The following is a 12,896-nucleotide window of genomic DNA, read 5'->3' on the forward strand; positions in this document are numbered from 1 at the left end:
CCGTAAAGGCCACTTTATTTCTTCCCTCTGATCCAAAACACACTTTGAAACCCTGTGTTGCCCCTGCTGCTCTTTACCCAAAAGAGTTGCTTTACCTGTGAAGTCAGAGTAGTTTTCTCCTGAGCCCCGGAATGACCTGGGGGGATTTGGCGAGTCCCTGGGGACTGGCTGGGGTGGGATTTTGGTGTCACCCTGGCTGTGGTGCTCTGTGGTTTTCCATGGTGCTCCCGGTGGGGTTCTCCCCTCTCCCCTCTGGCTGGGGCTTCACCAGCAGCACGGCAGAAACCATTCCTGCTGCGGATAAACTTCGGAGGAGCTGTCAGGGGAACTGCACCGCGAGCTTAAACCTGGAATTTCCCCCCAAATCCTGTCAGCTTTTAGGGGCTTTTAGGATGGGAATGTGCTTGAGAAACACGGGAGCCTCAGCCAAGCTCTGTGCAGGGGGAAGGAGGCCGGGTTGGCAGTTTTGGGGGTGCTGTCCCTAGAAAGAGAGGGAGTGCTGTCCCTGTGAGGGGTTGCTGGAGGGACGGATCTGTCCCACTCTCCTGTCACCGCTCGGGTGTGTGGCACTCGGAGGGGACACCTTATGTAAGCAGTGATGGCAGCGCCGTGCCCTGGCCATGCCACCCTGCTCTGCCACTGCCAGGCCCTGCGTGGCCTCAGCCACCTCACTCTGTCCCCATTCTGAGGGTCCCCTCTGGGTGAAGGTGCTGTTGTATCAACATGGGAAGGAGAAAATCCCCCATCTGGAGGGGACAAACTGCTCCAAGCCCGTGGTTTTGCAGAGTTCATGGTTGCATCCTTCCCAGGGCTGGTTCTGGTGTCCCCAGCCCTGGGGAGGTGACACCAGGCTCAAGCTCCTTTCTAGGCTCTTTTGCACCCCTTGGCTAAAGTCCAGCCCGGGTTGGGTTTGGTAGTGCAGGGCAAGGGCTAGTTCACATGGATGAGGAGAAACTGTCCTCTGAGTGTGGGGACACTGGTTGGCAAAGGTCCTGTGTCCCTGTCCCAGATCTTGAGCCTGTCCTTCCATCCCCCTGTGGGCCTCTGGGTGCCCCAGTGCACATCCAGCCACCTGCCCTGAACCTGGTGTGCCTGAAATGGAGGAAAAGAGAGAAAAAAATGAGCATTAAGAGGCTTGGGAAGCCCCTGTGCCCCCGGGAGCAGAGCACAGTCGGTGACTTGTCACTCCAGCTCCACTCCAGCTTCTGAGTTGGGGAGGAAGGGAGAAAAGTGGGAGTGTGGTGGCAGGAGGGTCCCAGCGCTGCTTTCCGGAGCTCTGGGTGACTGTGGGCTTGTCACCTCACAGGGATGTCCCCCTCTTTCACCATTCCTGGCTCGTTCCTTGCTTGTTCCCTAGTTCTAGCTTGGTCCTCCAGTCCCAGCTTGATCCCTGCTCCCAGCTCACTCCTCGTTCAGAGCTCACAGAGAGGCAGGACTGCCGGTGGGCGACGGATTTCTTGCAAAGCTCTTTCAGCTTCCCCCGTTGGACTTTGAAGCATCTGGTATCACTACCTCAGCGTCATTATGAATTAATTAACATTAATTTCCTGCTCTGGTATCTCCCATTGCTGGGAGCTTTAGCCTGGGCTTTTTTCCCCGACGACATCCCCAAACAGAAATGGCCAGATCCAGAGTGTGCCTGATGGAAAGCCAGAGGGAAATCATGGAATTGGAGGGCCGTGGGCTTCCCATCCCTGTCCCTATCCTGCACTGTGGCCGGGATCCCGATGGTCTGTTAGCCGGGAAAAGGCTGATCCCGGGGGAGCCCCGGTGCTGCCAGCACTGCCTGCCCACTCGCCGTGCCCCCGGGAGGGGTGTGGGTGTTTTGGGGCTGGATGATCCGGGTGATGTGCCAGCCCTCACCTCTGTTTCCCCGCAGGGATGCAGGGCAGGTGATGCCGGGGCTGTCCCGCAGGGAAGGATCTTCCCTGCAGCTCTGGGAAACTCTGATCCTGGCTCCCCAGCTTGGGCTGGAGGCATCAGGGATGCTCTGCTCTGGGATGCTGTCCCGGGAATGCTGATCCCAGGGATGCTGTCCCAGCGATGCTGACCCCAGGAAGGCTGTCCTCAGGGATGCTGACCCTCCACATTTGTGAGGATGGCGATACAGACCTAGCAGGCTGGGGTCAGGGCTGGATCCTTTGCCCTGGCCGCCTTCATCCTGCTCTGTGAGTCACCCCGAGGGAGGCACAGCTTGGGAGTCACAACCTGACCACTTGGCTCCTTCTCTGAGCTCTCACCCGCACGGGTGAGCTCTGGTGAGTCCAGAAGGACTCACTGGGATGTGGGTGCAGCACCCACCGCCTCTCAGCTCCATCCCACCCCACCGCTTGCCCCATTCTCTGCCCCACAGCGGCACAACCCTCATGTCCCCCCACCGCCACCCCCGTGCCACCACCGTGTGCCCCACGCCAGGGCCACAGCAACCCAAGGGCCACCCCAGCCCCGCTGCAGCCCTTGCAGTGCGGGCTGAGCTGGTGGGGCTTTCCCCCAAACTCTGCGAGCCCCGTGGCTGGGGCGGGGAGGGGGTGGCAGCCCCGGGGGGGCCGGGGGACAACCCCGGTGTCCTACATCCCCAGAGCTGGCTCGGGCTTACGTAACGGCCGTGCTGCAGTGTCTGCTCTGCTCAGCGCCAGTGCCACCGGCAGAGCTGCAGCGCGGAGCCCATCTCCCTGGATATTGGCTTTTTGGGGACAGGGGGGAGGGAGGGGGACACCTGCGGGGTAGCTGAGCTTCAGGGAGTGGCCAGGTGCTGGAGGGGGTGGTTGGCAGGGCTGGCCGGGCATGAGGTTGGGGTGTCTGTGCCCAGCCCCTTCTGTCAGTGACCTTGGGAGCCAAAATCCCCCCGGGCTGGCAGCACCCTGTGGGTGGAGGGGTTGGGGATGGGCAGAGGAGAGAGGGCCTTGCCTTGGTCCTAAGCCAGAGGTCAGGCTGGAGACCCTGCTGCACCCCCTGCCAACCACAGTGCTGCCTCTACCCTCTCGGAGAGCACTGTGCAGGTGGGGAAACTGAGGCAGGAGGTTGTGGCATCCCGCGGGGAGCAGGTAGCAGGGACCCTCTGGATAGGGAGGGGGTGGGAAATTGCCATCTCCTCGGATAACCCTGGGTTGGAGATGCCCCAGCTCAGCCCAAGCTCTGCCCCCAGAGCTGGTGTCCCTGCTTGGCCTGGCACAGGGGCACAGGGACCTGCTGGCACTCGGGGCAGCCTGACAGGGAGTGTGGCATGACATGGGGCACGGGGGGACATCAGGCCAGCTGCAGCACACTTCATGTCCCCAGCTCGAGTTCCCAGAGAGCCACAGGGTGCTGGAGCAGGGAGCTGTGGGGAGACACCTCACTGCCAGGTTGTGCCGGGGGACCAGTGTGTCACCATTATGTCACTATGCCTGACCACTGCCAAGTGCCAGGGTGCACCTGGGATCTGACCCAGCCCTGGCAACCCGAGGGATGTGGGTGGGCTCAGGATGACTATAGCAGCCCCAGGATTCAGGGTGGTGCTTGCTGAAGGTCCTTCTCCAGCTGAAATGTCACCACAGTCCCACTCTGGCACAGCTCTCTAGATGCAGGAGGAGGGTTTATGTCCCAGTGGTCACCCTGCCTTGTGGCACCTGGTGGGTCTCTGGCCCACCCAGGGTCACCCAGTGCCACCAGCAGCTGGGCTGTGCCTCCGTGGTGCCTCGTGGCCAGTGCTGAGGTGGGGGCAATGCCAGCACCTGTGAGTGCCACCTGCCCACAGGACTGCCTGGCAGGGCAGTATGGATGTCACTGCAGCCCTGTGGGAAAACCCAGCGTGACCCCAGTGTGAAATATGTGGTGTCATCCACCAGCAAGAGCCAGGGTGCCCCCAGGGACCAAGCCAGTCAGACCACCCCTTCCTCTCCTGCTCTGCCCCTCGTTCCCAGGCTCAGCTGGCACTTCTCCCAGGGCTTGGTGGGATGGAGCTCAGCTACCCCCAGCATTCTGGTGACTCCACTGCCCTCCTGGGCATCCCGAGGAGCTGGGGTGCTCACTGTGCTCGGCACAAGGACCCTGCACCCCCAAACCAGGGGGAACCAAGGACACCAGTGAGCTCATCCTTCCTGCCCGGGCTGGGAAAATCATTGCATTGTGCTCCCTGCAAGAGGCTCAAAGGCCTTTGGTTCCCTTTTAGGACACGGCTGGAAAGGAGCCACCGAAACAAATGCCCGGAAAAATAAGCCTTCAGTAGTGGCTACTTTCTTCGTGGGTTTGGAGGGATCCAAATGTGGATGCCTCACCCTGGGTAGCCCTTTGGGGAACCCCCAGTGCTGTAGGGATAAAACTCACCCCAACACAGGCCCTTCATTTCTGCCCAATTTGGACCTGTTGGATGATTGAAATGTTCAGGAAGAATCTCTGGATGGTGCTGCTCTTTGTCTCAGCACCAGCTCAGGGGAGCCCTGGCACAATCCCCCAGGACTGTGGGGTCAGGGCACCTGCCATGGTGGCATCTGGCAGGGAGGTTCCCAGCTGGGCTGAGAACACCCTCAACTCGTTACACACATGGGCCAGCTAATCTCCATCTGACAGCGAGTCATCCTTCCCACCGTGCTGAAGGCTGCAATGACAGTGTGGTTAAAGGGGCTGATGAATTAAGTGCATCTTATAAATACACCAGATATTAAAATTCCCTTGTAATTACAGTGCGATGGATTATGTGTGGTGCTGAAGGGGAAGCAATTCAGCAGAGCAAAGGAATTACAGTGAGAGAGGAGAGGCAGTGAAGTGTAATTGCACCCAGCTCTGGGGTGGGATAGAGCAGGGGCTGCTTTGGAGCTGCAGGGGGAGTGAGGTTGAGTGGCCCTGGAGCTCTGCTGGCAGCCAGGGCTTGTCTGGAACACTGCAGGGATTAGGGAAAGCGAGTTGGACCTGCAGAGTTTCATGGAGGGGAGTGAGAGAAGGCTTTGCTCTGCTTCATCCCTTGCTCTCCCAAGGAGGAAGGCACCCTGCTCCGGGGCTGGCTCTGGACAGATGGATCCACAGGCTTTGGCCATTGCTCACTCCAGCATCCCACTGCTCCCAGTGCTCCTGTGCGTGACCAGCAGTCAGAGCTTGAGCAGATCTAAGACAAGAAAACCTGATTTCTCTCCCTTTCCTTTCCTTTCCTTTCCTTTCCTTTCCTTTCCTTTCCTTTCCTTTCCTTTCCTTTCCTTTCCTTTCCTTTCCTTTCCTTTCCTTTCCTTTCCTTTCCTTTCCTTTCCTTTCCTTTCCTTTCCTTTCCTTTCCTTTCCTTTCCTTTCCTTTCCTTTCCTTTCCTTTCCTTTCCTTTCCTTCTTTCCCTTCACTTCCTTTCCCTTCCTTTCTCTCCTTTCCCTTCCTTTCCCTTCCTTTCCTTTCCCCTTCCCCTCTTCCCCTTTTCTTTCCTCTTTGTTTTCTTCTTTCCTTTTTTTCTTTCTCCCCTCTCCCATTTCTTTACCCCTTTACTTCCTTTTTCCCCTTTTTCCTTTTCTCTCTCCTTTCTCCCTTTCCCCTTTCATTTTTCCCTTTCCCCTCCCTTTCACACGCCACATTCCCAGCCCCCAGGCAGCTGCAGATGTGTGAGCTCCAGGCAGAGTTTGGGTCCAGGTGTCACCCAACAGGCCACCCCATCACTCCCATCCTCACCCCTCCGTGTTTTCCAGAATCAGTGACACAGGGAGAATCTTCTGGTGCTTTCAGGGAGGAGGCTTTTCTGGGAGGAGGCTTTTCTGCCCCAGGGAGGAGGTGCCACCTGCAAGGGGCCTTGTGGTCAGAGTGTCCCCAGCATGATTTGGCTGCGGAGCTGCCGGAGCAAAGGCTCTGTCCTAATGAGCTGGTGCTGCTTTGCTCGCTAATGATGTGGAGCTGTGCCATCGCCAGACAATTAAGCAGTGTTGTCCCAGGCTCTAATAAGGGCACGGAGAAAGGCTGGTGTGGGATGCTGTGGGATGCTGTGGGATGCTGTGGAATGCTGTGGGATGCAGTGAGATGCAGTGGGATGCTGTGGGATGCCATGTGTGAGGGCACAGAGCAGGGCTGCACCGAGGCACCCACCTGGGAGCACAGCGACCCATCCTGCCACCTCCCACAGTGCTGTGTCCTCCTCCTCCTCCTCCTCCTCCTCCTCCTCTTCTTCTCGCTCCCCAAAAGGGCCAAGAGTCACACAGGGCATTGTCCCCACGGTGTCCCCACACTCGGTGAGGACACAGGGCTGTGTGACGCCTGCCTTCACTCGTGCGATGGCGTTTGTTCACTAATTAGCACAATCTGGCAACCCACACCGTTCTCCCAGTCATTAATTATTATTAATTATTTGTTATGCAAATAGGGTTGAGGAGCTCAGCGCTGAAGGCAGCACAAACACAAACAGTCCCGGGCCCAGGCGTTTATGTAACAGCATAAAGGGGCACCGTGGGAAGCCCTGGAGCCATCCCTGTGCTGGCCCCTGCCTAGGGTCCCCTGGGAGCTGGGGACATGTTGGTGGCATCAATGGCAATCGGTGCTGCAGGGCTGGTGCTGGAGGGGACTGCAGGAGTGGTGGATGTGGGGTGTAATGGGGAAAAAGGTGCTTTTCAGGGTGCTGGGGGATGAAGGTGATGGAGTGACCCAAGGGTGGAGAGGGTTGGTGATGTGGGGCTGAGGAAGGTGCAGCTGGTGGAGGTGGAAAAGGAGGTTGTTGTGTTCTGTGGGTGCTGAGGGGGTCCTGTCCCACCCTTTTCTCTGTGGTCCATCCCTAGGAATGGCATCTGGGGACAAGTTGGGATGTTTTACCAGAACTCTTTCAATAAGTGGCAGTTTCCTATCTCCATCCTCCCAGCTGGACAGTGAATGGGGCTGGGACCCACCCATGTGTGACCCCCAATCCACTGATAGAACATTATTTTGGTGCTCCTCATTCTCCCCTTTCCCTCCATCTGGGGCTCTCTGCTCCATCCATGGCTCCCTTCCCTTTGCATGCCCCTGATGTCACCATCGACCCCAAATGCAGCCACCCATCCCATCCCCGTGTCACAGAGCAATGACACTGGTGGCACTGTGCCACAGGGACACAGGCTGGCAGCAGCAGGGCCCTACCCAAGCCCTGCTTGAGCAATGGGAAAGGGAACTGAGAGAAAAATGGAAATTAAAGAGAGGAAAGAATTAATAAGGATCCTGCCTCAACCACAATGGCTCTGTTTCAGGAGAGCTGATACCACATGCTGGCTAACGCTGCTGCTCAGAGGGTTTTGGGAAGCAGAGAGGTTTTGGCCATACCCAGGTGCAGATCTGGCATGCTGTGGCTGTGAGTGTGTGTTTGAGCTGGGCTTGGTCCCTGCCCAGCTGCTGATATTCCCTGGTGTCCTGCTGCTGTCCCTAGCCATGCACTGCACCAGGAGGCAGCCGTTGGCATAAAGCAGAATCCTGGCAGAGTGGAGATTTGGGGGAAGAAATGTGTTCTCACAAGGCAGTGCCCATCCTGCTGGGTGCTGCTGTGGAGTCATGGGACGTGGGACATCCTGGAAGCTGTAGGGCTGCTGGCTCCTGCTGTGCAGGGAATCACCCTATAGTGTGTATATAGTTCATCCTGACTGCCCTGAGCACGGAACAGCCTGTGTGTTCCTAGCAATCCCCTCTTCCATACACCAAGCTCCATGTGGATCACCTGTAGATCCCTCCCCAGTCCTGGTTTTATTTGCTTTTGCACTTCTTATACCCCAATCACTGCCCCATAAGGCTTATTCCTGCATTTCCTCCATCCGTGGGTACTTGCCCTTTAGGAGAACATTTCTTTAGAGGCGTTCCCAGCAGGGATGGGAGACGAGCGGCACTTTGCACAAGCTGTGCTCAGAGCTGCAGTGATGTCCCGACAAAGCTCTCCCATTATCCCTATGCCTGATGTCCATGGGGAAGCTCAGCCTCTTTTCTTCCTTCTCCGCTGCAGGAATCAGCTCTGGCTGCTGCCAGGGTTATCTCCATCCTCCAGCTTGCAGCACGCTCTGCTGCCTCCCCGTCCCTCCGAGGGCTGGGGCTCGACCCCGGCCGGGCAGCAGTGCTCCTGCAGCGCAGCGCCACAGCTTTATTCTCCCATCGCCTATAATAGGCTTGCAGATAAAATCAGAAGAAAAACTGGAGACTTGTGGAAGCTCCCTGCCTGCTGCCTGCGCACTCGTGCGTGCTCCCTGCCCCATCCTGATCCCAAGCCCGAGCCGGGGGCAGCGGGGAGGGCTGGAGCCAGATGCCTGTTTCTAATAAAGCTCGGCTCCTGCCGTGAGCCGCGCTCAGCCTCGCCCGCTCCAGATGATAACGGCGGGGAAGCCGCCGCCGGACGGACCTCGTGGTGCTTGTGAAAAGCAGCTGAAGGTGAAAGGATCTTGCATCGGTGCTCTGGCCCTGATTCGTGGCATGAGGATGCTCTAAGGAGCATCTTGCCCCAGCCCTGGGGGGCACGGGGGTCTGGGGGGCCCGAGGCGCAGGAGGAGGGCGCAGGAGGAGCGCAGCAGGAAGGAAGCGCTCGGCGAGGACACAGCCAGCACGGCGTGCGCGTCCTTACATGTGTGCTATTTTCAGCTTGGCGGGGAGCAGGCCAAGTTCTCCAACAGATTGAGTTGGGAGCTGAAATCCTGCTCTCCTCCTCCCCGCTGCCCAGCACCCACTGCCTGCAGGCACGGCGAGTCCGAGTGTGCCCCGGGCAGCTCGCTGTGCCCCGCGCGGTGTCGGTATTCCCATCGGGAGCTGAACGCACCCTGTGCAGTCTTTCCCATGGTGCCGCTGCCCCAGCTCGTAGCAAGGCCACAGGATCTGACCGTGCTCAGGGCCCCAATGGCTTCAGCTTCTCCCCTCCCCACTTTGGGCTGCTCCAGACACTGCCACCAGCATCCTCTGAAACCCAAACCCAACCCCATCCCATCAAGGATCTTCAGCATCACCTGCCTTTGGCTTCATTCATGCACACTCCCATCTGCTCACTCCTTGTTTTTTTTTTTTTCCGAGCAGAAAATATCCCTCCTTCCCTCCTTCCTCCTCTTCCCAAATTCCCCCTCCCTCATGCCCAGCACTGTGACCCCTCCAGAAGTGCAGCTGCTTTTGCAGCCATGTCCTCGCCCTGCTTGAAATGCAGGAAAGAAACCCATGTGCAACTTACTGTCTCGGCACCCTGTAATCATTTTGTCAGCCAAAAAGCACTTTTGTCAAACCCCCACAGGCAAACCAGGAGGGGATGGGTTGGGGAGATGCACCTGACACCACTCTCTGCTTTTCCCCACCTTTTCCCATCTGGGGTTTTGCTTTACAGGTGGGACAAGCATTGGGTTTTTCTCTCCTCTCCCTCTCCACGTCTTTCAGCGACTGTCCAGAGAGAGCAAAAGGGATAAGGAAAATGTTGCAGGAGAGCAGTGAGGCTGGAGAAAATGTATTGCCAGAGGCTGGGTCTGCTCAACAAAGTGCAATTACGCAATGGGAGGAGAAAGCTGTATGGCCAGAGAGGGGTTTCCAGCTGGGACTAATGCAGCTCCAGGCTTGGTCACCTGGGATGGCCCCAAAGTGTCCCTGCCCCCTTTCGGGTGCTGGGGGACATTAAATAGCTCCTTCCTTCCTGCACATGAGCTGCTCTGAGGGGTTTTACAGTGGGAAGTCAATGGCATTTGTTTACTCCATCCTGAAAGCAACAAACTGGGTGACAGCGGCTGCCTGGCCCAATCCTGGGAGCCCAAACCTTTCTCCAGGGCCAAGTCCCTAAAGGAGACAGGACTGTCCTCTATGCCAGCTCTTCCACTCTGGCCTCAGCAGGGGTGTCCCTTTCTCAGCCCCTTTAGCTTCTCTGATGAGTGCCTGGGGTCACAGCAGCAGGTGACAACAGCCCTTTCCTCCAGGAAAAGGGTGGAGGCAGTTGGAGTCAGCATTTCATGTGGCCTTGAGGACAGATGGGCTTCCCAGGGACAGGCAGACAGTGAGGGGTGGGGACAGACTCTACTCTGAGTACGGGGACCTCTGATTTGGGTCCCACAGCCTGGGAGTGTGGCTCTCCCTTCCCTGCTGTCCTTCCAAGCACCAGGGCGAGTGGCCTTTGCCAGCCTGCATCACATGAGCACCACGGGGAGTTTGCACAGAGCCGATCCCTTCTCCCTAACCTTTCCACTAATGAGGAAGCAAATTCCTGGGATGGCTGCAGCGCTGGAAGGTCGGAGCCATCAGAGCCTGACAGCCCCATGGCTCTGCCCATGGCCCCATCCTCCTTTCCCACATCTTTAGTGGTTTGGGGTGTAAAGAGGAGCAGGGAATGAGCTGCTCCAAGGAAGTCTCATGTCCAGGATGGTACCATTGACTGAAAAAACGATGCGCCGCAAAGCAAAGCAAAGCAAAGCAAAGCGCTCGTCGAGCCCTGCCTAACGAACTGGCGGTCATTAACTCTGCATGAAGTGTTTGCAGGTATCTAACATAGAAAAAAATCCCCAAAACCCACTTGCAAATGCTGCTCGTCTAATTAGGGTAGCGGGAAAGGCTCATCCATCCTGACGTGTCCGGCGTGTCCTCAAACGCGCACGTGAAATCCGCGCCATCAAACACTCCGAGCCGGCGCCGCAGCGAGATGCTCCCGTCCGGAGACAGGTCTTTAAATCATCCCCGAGCTCTGGGAAAACTGCAGACAGCTCGAGAGCGGAAAATGAAAAGGCAAAACGTTGCTCCTGGAGCTCTTGCCCTGAATTATTTGCTCAGCTTTAATGATGAGTTACGCGCGAGCCGAACTGAAGCCGCTCCGGTGGTTTTATGGGGAGGAGCAGTCCGGTGGATGCTGTGGAGCTGTGCTTGGTCCTTGGGTCCTCCAGCACCTTTGGGAACTGATGTGCACGGGGAAGATGGGTGGGGAAGAGAGGGAAGAGAAACAAACCCTCTTTAAAGGGCTTTTGTGCAGTATCCAGGTGTGGGAGCTGAGGTTGAAGCTTTTCATTGATTATCCTGGAGCTGGATCCTGTATCCCCACAGTGGTGGGGATGATCCTGCTCTGTCTCCTCTCCACTGGCCCTGTTGCTTCTGTGGGTGAATACCTGGCAGGCACCAGAAGGGAAAACTCTGGGCTCTTTCCCTGCCTTATTCTAGGCCACTTTGACTAAATCTAGCTCGTTTAGGATGAATCACTCCAGCACTGCTGGTTGTGACCTGCTGGCCACTGTGCTTGCTGAGCTTCTGCAATTCCTCTTTTATTGGTGAAAATGAGAAGTTGCTTTTTCTGCCCTTTTCTCCAGGATCACAGATTGCAAATAATGATTGCCTTAAACACAGGCTATTTCTCAGCTTGCTGGGGATGGGGTTGCTGGGTGCTCAGTGCTGGAGGCACCAGGAGCCAGGCCAGCTCTGTGTTAATATGGTCCAACAGGCATCTTAATTTAACTTTCTGTAATTTAACTCTCCTTAATTTAACTCTCCCCTTTCTCAACTTTGTCTTTTCTGATGGAGCAGAGTGGATGAGGTCTTGCCATGAGCCACGTGTTGCATCCTGCACACATGGAAAGGTGATGTCTGGGCTGGATCCTGCTCTGCTGGAAAAATTTTGGTATTTCTGGCAATAGGAAAATGTAAATTTTCCCCCCAGCTTCTTCTCTTTGTGACTCCCATAGAGCCCTGATCTGCACTGGATCCCATTTTCTCTTGTGCCTGATTCTGTGGGGTCACATGGAGCACAAGGAGATGAACACATCTCCCTGAATTTATTGGTTTCTGTTTGCTGCTTTTCCTCCTGTTTCCTCTCCATGGGATTATTTATAGCCAAGCCAGCTCTGCTCCCACCCTCCCCTCCCTCCGAGCTCCCCAGGTGCTGCCTTGAGGAGTCAGGTACCTTGTTCCCAGTGAAGGATGCTGTCAAGGCTTAGCCCAAGGGCACAGGTATAAAACTTCCTGCAGGAATAATTTGCTGCAGGAATTATGCTGAAACAGCCAAACTGGGTGGTTTCAGGGGATCAACCAGGAGTGCACTGAGATGATCTCACCCGCTTGCTTCCAGCCTGATCCCATTGCTTGTGTAACTCAAGCATGTTTTGCATGAAAATCTAACCTGATCATCCTTGTCCCTCTGGACTGAGCCAGGACCTGATTTTGGTGTTTCTGGCAATAGCAAAATATAAATTTTCTTCTTGTCTTCGTGATTCCCATGAGAGCCCTGCTGATTCTGCTGATGCCAAGTCATGTCCCCGAGACAGCAGAGGGTGTGGGCACATGGTTAGAGGTGTGGATGTGACACACAGGGACATGGATTAGTGGTGGCTGTGGCAGTGCTGGGATAACAGTTGGACTGGGTGATCTTAGAGACCTTTTCCAACCTTATTGATTCTGTGTGGTGCAGGAAGGCAGAGAGGTCTCCAAGAACCCAAAGAGTAGCTCCACATCCGCCTGGCTGCCATCAGAACCCAGCAACACTTCCCCTGAATCGAAAATCTGCTTTTGGGGTAAAAAACCCCAACAAAACACATGAAAAAAAATCAGTAGCTGCTATGCCATCTGTGTCTGCAGCGTGGCACAGCAGGGACAAGCTGTGCCCAGACTGCCAAGCACCTATGCCAGGGAGCTGAAAGAGGTGGCACGAGCCTTCCTCCTCCTTTTCTCCCCATTGGAGAGGAATGTCCTGTTTCTCTCGGGAACAACATATCTCCTTGGCATCTCCCTCTTTAGAAGCTTTGATTTCTTTTCCAACTGTGGCTCTCTAGCCTCAACAGCATGTCTTGGATATTTTTTTCTCCCACCGTTCCCCCTCCTGTTGATCCCAGGGGAAGGCTGGTTGGGAACTTCTCCAGCAGCCCTGGCCAGAGGCAATGGAGGGCTGGGGGCAGCAAGTTGCCAGTTCATTTGTTTTCCTCGATGGGGTTTCGAAAAAAGTGATGGGCTGATGAGTTTGGAGTCTCAGGGGGGCAATTTCCCTGGCAGCATCCAAGTTGTGTCACCTCTCTGCTTGG

The 12,896-nt window shown here is 56.3% G+C and overlaps 1 protein-coding gene across 2 annotated transcripts in view; it reads left to right on the forward strand.

Moving 5' to 3' along the window:
- LOC146430645 (ATP-sensitive inward rectifier potassium channel 12) overlaps positions 1-12,896 on the forward strand; it is a 55,382-nt gene that overhangs the window by 23,766 nt on the left and 18,720 nt on the right. The gene's annotated exons all lie outside the window — the stretch shown is intronic.

Source organism: Lichenostomus cassidix, chromosome 14 (genome assembly GCF_008360975.1).
Source record: "Lichenostomus cassidix isolate B80296 chromosome 14, HeHo_3.0, whole genome shotgun sequence".
Taxonomy (NCBI): domain Eukaryota; kingdom Metazoa; phylum Chordata; class Aves; order Passeriformes; family Meliphagidae; genus Lichenostomus; species Lichenostomus cassidix.